Here is a 7,277-nt window from a genome sequence, read left to right as displayed (position 1 = left end):
TTTTTTAGCTACTCAAATTTACCAATCTAGTCTTTCACAACTTTACATTTGAGTCACATTTAGAAAGACCTTTCACACTTAAAGGCTATAAAGAAATTCATATTTTCTTCTAAAACTTGCATGGTTTTATTTTCCCATGTAATATCTGATCCACTCGAAAGTTTTCACATGGTATAATGTGTGATATAGGCATCCAATTTTTTTTTCTTTCTGATGGCTATCCAATTTCCAGTGTCCATAAACACACTTGTTGAATACAATTTTTTCTTCCAGTAGTTTGAAATGCTGCATTTATTACATACTAAATTCTGGTTTAAGGTAATGCTAACTGCAAAAAATGGTTCCAACACAATAGAAGTTTATCTCTCATTTGAATGAAATCCACATATGTGTTCCTGATTGGCAGGCAGCTTTCTCAATTGGTAATTCAAGGTTCTTCTCATTTTCTGGTTCCACTCTCTTCAAAACATGGCTTCCACGGTAGCCATGGTTATCTATCTCAAGTCACGGGACAGAGAGAGAGAGAGCAGGGTATTGCTTCTGAGGCACTTTTGTGGGACAGGCTGGTAGTGGCATACATCACTTTTGCTCACATTCAGTTTCCTGAATTCACTCACGTGGCCATACCTATCTGCTATTTCCCCATTAAGGAACATTTTCTTTATGTATTTATTTTTTGAGACAGAGGGTCTCACTCTGTCACCCAGGCTGAAGTACATTGGGGTGATCTTGGCTTACTACAACCTCTGCCTCTTAGGCTCAAAAGCAATCCTACCACCTTAGCCTCCCCAGTAGCTGGGACCACAGGCACGTGCTACCACACCCAGCTAATTTTTGCATTTTTTGTAGAGATGGGGTTTTGCCATGTTGCCCAGGCTGGTCTCGAATTCCTAAACTCCAGCAATCCACCCACCTCAGCCTCCCAAAGTGCAGGGATTACAGGCATGAGTCACTGCACCTAACGAAGGAGCCTTTTAATTTCTAATTAGTATTCCCTATTGTCTTCTCTTTTCCATAATCAATCTGTCCAAGGCTAATATATTTTAAGGTTTTTCAAATAACTTTTTAAAAAAGTCCTGTTAAGGCCAGGCATGGTGGCTTGCACCTGTAATCCCAGCACTTTGGGAGGCCAAGGTGGGTGGATCACCTGAGGTCAGGAGTTCAAGACCAGCCTGGATAACATGGTGAAACCCCGTCTACTAAAAATACAAAAATTAGCTGGGTGTGGTGGCAGGTGCCTATAATCCCAGCTACTCGGTAGGCTGAGGCAAGAGAATCACTTGAACCGGGAGGCAGAGGTTGCAGTGAGCCAAGATCACGCCATTGCACTCCAGCCTGGGTGAAAACAGTGAAACTCTGTCTCAAAAAAAAAAAAGCCCCCTGCCCTGCCCGGGAAGTGAGGAGCGCCTCTGCCCGGCCGCCCATCGTCTGGGATGAAGGGAGGAGCACCTCTGCCGGGCCGCCTCGTCTGGGAAGTGAGGAGCGCGTCTGCCCGGCCGCCCCGTCTGGGAAGTGAGGAGCGCGTCTGCCCGGCCGCCCCGTCTGGGAAGAAGTGAGGAGCGTCTCTGCCCGGCCGCCCCGTCTGGGAAGAAGTGAGGAGCGTCTCTGCCCGGCCGCCCCGTCTGGGAAGAAGTGAGGAGCGTCTCTGCCCGGCCGCCCCGTCTGGGAAGTGAGGAGCGCGTCTGCCCGGCCGCCCCGTCTGGGAAGTGAGGAGCGCCTCTGCCCGGCCGCCCATCGTCTGGGATGTGAGGAGCGCCTCTGCCCGGCCGCCCCGTCTGGGAAGAAGTGAGGAGCGCCTCTGCCCGGCCGCCCCGTCTGGGAAGAAGTGAGGAGCGCCTCTGCCCGGCCGCCCCTTCTGGGAAGTGAGGAGCGCCTCTGCCCGGCCGCCCCGTCCGGGAAGTGAGGAGCCCCTCTGCCCGGCTGCCACCCTGTCTAGGAAGTGAGGAGCGCCTCTGCCCGGCCGCCCCGTCTGGGATGTGGGGAGCACCTCTGCCCGGCCGCCCCATCTGGGAGGTCTACCACAGAGGCCAGAAGCAATGTGGGGGCTGGATGGGGTGGCTCACACCTGTAGTCCTAGTACTCTGGGAGGCCGAGGCGGGTTGATCACTTGAGGCTAGGAGTTCAAGACTAGCCTGGCCAACATGGCAAAACATACGAAAAATACGACAAACCAACCAACCAACCCAGCGACAACAAAACAGGTCTACCCTGGAGTCGTCATACTCTAATTTTTTCTATTTTCCTCCCTTTCTGATCCTTTATCCCACTTTCTTTTTCTTCCTCTTCCTTCTCCTTCTTTGTCAAATAGAGGATTGAGTTATTATCATTGATCCATACAAAGTCCCTCTCTCATTTATTTTCTTTAATTCCCACCCCCCATTTCTATTCCCCGTCTTCCCATGTGCAACCTTCATAATATGTTTGATATGCATCTTTTTGTTTGTATGTACTTTTAGAAAATGTTTATTGTGTGCAAAAAAAAAATTAATAAAAATAAATAAATAAATAAAAAGAAGAGAGGGTGGCTTTTGGCCCTTTATGAGCCAAAACATCCTTGTGGACTCCTAAAAAAAAAAAAAAGGCCAGGCGCAGTGGCTCATGCCTGCAATCCCAGCACTTTGGGAGGCCGAGGTAAGCGGTTCATGAGGTCAGGAGATCAAGACCATCCTGGCTAACACGTTGAAACCCCATCTCTACTAAAAATACAAAAAATCAGCTGGTCGTGGTGGTACGTGCCTGTATTACCAGTTACTCAGGAGGCTGAGGCAGGAGAATGGCATGAACCCGGGAGGCAGAGCTTGCAGTGAGCCGAGATCGCACTACTGCACTCCAGCCTAGGTGACAGTGCAAGGATCCGTCTCAAAAAAAGAAAAAGACATTTTTCTCGTTACTAGCTCATGACACTTCTTTAAATTTAGCCCAGAGGGCACTTTTTAAAAGCCCTGCTGGTAAAACTATATAGTCGTTTGTAAATACATACATTGTCCCAAACTTGCGAACCAAGCTATTCACAAAAGATACTTGTCGGCTGGGCGTGGTGGTTCACACCTGTAATCCCAGCACTTTAGGAGGCCAAGGTGGGCGGATCACGAGGTCAGGAGATGGGGACCATCCTGGCTAACACGGTGAAACCCCATCTCTCAGGGGGATCACCTGAGGTTGGAAGTTCGAGACCAGCCTGACCAACATGGAGAAATCTCGTCTCTACCAAAAATACAAAATTAGCTGGGCATGGTGGTACATGCCTGTAGTCCCAGCTATTCAGGAGGCTGAGGCGGGAGAATGGTGTGAACCTGGGAGGCGGAGCTTGCAGTGAGCCGAGATCGCGACATTGCACTCCAGCCTGGGCAACAAGAGAGAAACTCTGTCAAAAAAAAAAAAAAAAAGAAAGAAAAGAAAAAAGAAACCTTGTATCTACTAAAAATACAAAAAATTAGCCGGGCGTGGTGGCAGGTGCCTGTAGTCCCAGCTACTTGGGAGGCTGAGGCAGGAGAATGGCATGAACCCAGGAGGCGGAGCTTGCAGTGAGCTGAGATTGCGCCACTGCGCTCCAGCCTGGGTGACAGCGCGAGACTCCGTCTCAAAAAAAAAAAAAAAAAAACATACTTGTCAAAGCTCAGCTAGCCATTAAGCTGAAATACTCTTTCTCCTTTTTTTACTTAAAGAAATATTGTATGGACTGGAAAATCCTTTAACATTTCACTAACTTATGTAATATAGTAATATATGACATTGTGAACCCCATATTGTTATATATACAACTGTGCATTAGTCAGACAGAAGTCAAGGGCCTAGACAGAGGTAGATTTAACTGGATTGACTATCTCCTGTGATACTTAATGCTACAGTAAGAAGCCTTTACTGTCGGGTGCAGTGGCTCACGCCTGTAATCCCAGGACTTTGGGAGGCCGAGGTGGGTGGATCATGAGGTCAGGAGTTCCAGCCCAGCCTGGCCAAGATGGTGAAACCCTGTCTCTACTAAAAATACAAAAATTAGCCAGGTGTGGTGGCGGACGCCTGTAATCCTAGCTACTCAGGAGGCTAAGTCAGGGAACTGCTTGAACCCGGGAGGTGGAGGCTGCAGTGAGCCGAGATCGCACCACTGCACTCCAGCCTGGGTGACAGGGCGAGACTCTGTCTCAAAAAAAAAAAAAAGAAGCCTTTACTTACAGACTAATCACCAGTGTAGACAAGTCATTTCCTGTTAAACTACAATTCTATCTGTTGTATTTTTGTTTCCTATTTCATTAATGTTTGCTTTTTACTTGATCATATAGAACACTAGTCTTTGTTCATGGATAGGATAAATCAGTATTATAAAGTTGTTCATTTTCCCCAACTAATATACAAATTTAATGTAACCCCAATACAAATACCTTTTATTCTGGAACTAGATCAGTTGATTATAAAGTTCATATGAAAAAATAAATACGAAAGAAGAGCTAGGAAAATCTTTTAAAAGAAAATGCAGTTTGGTTCAGAGAGACAGACTAGTCCTACCAGATACAAGAGTATACTATATATAAAGCCTCTGCAATAAAAACTGAATGTGTTGGCAGATCACTGTAACATAATAGAAAGTCTAGAAATAGGCTCAAGAAAATAAAGAAGTTTAATATATAGCAAAAGCGGCATCTCAAATCACTAGAGGAGACAGGCTTTTTAATAAATAGCATTGGGACAACTGAATATTTTGAAAAATACAGATTTGGATTATACCTGGCACCAAATACAAGGATGAAATCCAAATGAGAGCTATATGTAAAGAAATCATAAAAGTACTAGAAGAAAATATGAATTCCTTTATAAGCAAGGAGTGGGAGAAAGAAATAAGAGGAAGGATTGATAACCTTAACTACTTAAAAAAGAAAACTTCATGGCGAAAAAAAAATCAAAGAAGAGATGGCAAACTGGGAAAAAATACTGCAAGGCTAATATACAAGTTCTTTAAAAATCAGGATGAAAAGGCTGGGCATGGTGGCCCACGCCTATAATCCCAGCACTTTGGGAGGCCGAGGTGGGTGGATCACAAGGTCAGGAGTTCAAGACCAGCATGACCAACATGGTGAAACCCTGTCTCTACTAAAGAATACAAAAATTAGCTGGATGTGGAGGCTCACGCCTGTAATCCCAGCTACTCAGGAGGCTGAGGCAGGAGAATCACTTGAACCCGGGAGATGGAGGTTGCAGTGAGCCAAGATTGCGCCACTGCACTCCAGACTGGGTGACAGACTGAGACTCTGTCTTAAAAAAAAAAAAAAAAAAATCAGGATGAAAAAGACAAAAACATACAAACCTATTATGAAAAAGAACAAAAGATATGAACAGACTGTCCACAGAAAAAGACATATAAATGGCCCTTAAATGAACTGCTCAACATGTTCATTATGAGAGAAATGCAAATTTAAAATATGCTGAAATACCAATTCCCATGTATTGTGTTGACAAAAATCTAAAAGTATAAAATGGTACTACTCCAAGGAGGGGAATTCGGCAATGTCTAGCAAATGCTCTAGCAAATATTCAGTTGTCCGAATGCTATTTATTAAAAAGCCTAGCAAATTTGGCAATGTCTAGCAAATACATATATATATATATTTTTTTTTTTTTTTTTTTTTTTGAGATGGAGTCTTGCTCTGTAGCTCAGGCTGGAGTGCTGTGGCGTGATCTCCACTCACTGCAAGCACTGCCTCCTGGGTTCACGCCATTCTCATGCCTCAGCCTCCCAAGTAGCTGGGACTACAGATGCGTGTCACCACACCCGGCTAATTTTTGTATTTTTAGTAGAGACGGGATTTCACCACATTGGCCAGGCTGGTCTTGAACTTCTGACCTCGTGATCCACCCGCCTCGACCTCCCAAAGTGCTGGGATTACAGGCATGAGCTACTGTGCCCGGCCAAATGCTCATATATATATCTTTTGGCCCAGTAATGCCACTTCTAGGAATTTACTGTGAAGATACAACTTGACAAATATAAAACAATACAAGCATAAGACTACTCATTGTAGAGTTATTTATACACAATAGCAATAATGTGGAAACAACTCAAATGTCCATCAGCAAGAGACTGGGTTGAATAACAGGACATCAGCACACTGGATTATTGCACAGCTATTAAAAAAACAAGGACAGGCTTTGCGCAGTGGCTCACTCCTGTCATCCCAGCACTTTGGGAGGCTGAGGTGGGAGGATGGCTTGAGCCCAGGAGTTCAAGTCCAGCCTGGACAACATAGTGACACGTCATCTCTACAAAAAATAAAATTACCTGGGTATGGTGGCACACCCTATGGTCCCAGCTACTCAGGAGGCTGAGGTGGGAGGACTGCTTGAGCCCAGGAGGTTGAGGCTGTAGTGAGGTGAGATCATGCCACTCAACCTGGGTGACAGAACAAGACCCTGTCTCAAAAAAAAAAAAAAACAAGGACAATGACGATTTCTGTGAATTGATATGGAAAGAAAGGAAAGAAAGAAGTATATAGAGCAAGATAATTTTGTTCAAGAAATACAAACAAGAATCTAATAGATTCCCTTTAACAGTACAGTACATTTACTATTTCAGTTAACAGTATGTCCACATTAGTCCAAAAACAAATATATGTATTTTTTTTTGCAAAAAGAAACAGAGATGTAGCTGGGCATGATGGCTCACACCTGTAATCCCAGCATTTTGGGAGGCCGAGGTGGGTGAATCAGGAGGTCAGGAGTTCGAGACCAGCCTGGCCAACATGGTGAAACCCCGTCTCTACTAACAATACAAAAAATTAGCTGGGCGTAGTGGTGGGTGACTGTAATCCCAGCTACTCAGGAAGTTGAGGCAGGAGAATCGCTTGAACCTGGGAGGCAGAGGTTGCAGTGAGCTGAGATTACTCCATTGCATTCCAACCCAGGCGACAGAGTGAGACTGTATCTAAAAAAAAAAAAAGAAAAAAGAAAAAAAAAAAGAAACAGAGATGTACCAAAAATAATGAACTAGGTTATCTCTGGGGGACAGAGGAAGGAATAGGTGGAAGGGATAGAGCTGAGGAAGCTAGACTTTTTCTAAGCATAACTTTTTACATAGTTTTGACTTAAAAAAATTTTAACTTTGAAATTATAGATTCAAACCAGGTGTGGTGGCTCATGCCTGTAATCCCAGGACCTTGGGAGGCCGAGGTGGGCAGATAGCTTAACTCAGGAGTTCAAGACCAGCCTAGGCAACATGGCAAAATCCCGTCTCTACAAAAAATACAAAAATTAGCCAGGTGTGGTGTTGTATGTCTGTAGTCTCAGCTACT

Source organism: Symphalangus syndactylus, chromosome 14 (assembly GCF_028878055.3).
Source record: "Symphalangus syndactylus isolate Jambi chromosome 14, NHGRI_mSymSyn1-v2.1_pri, whole genome shotgun sequence".
In the NCBI taxonomy this organism is placed as follows: Eukaryota; Metazoa; Chordata; class Mammalia; order Primates; family Hylobatidae; genus Symphalangus; species Symphalangus syndactylus.
This window is presented reverse-complemented; position numbering follows the sequence as displayed.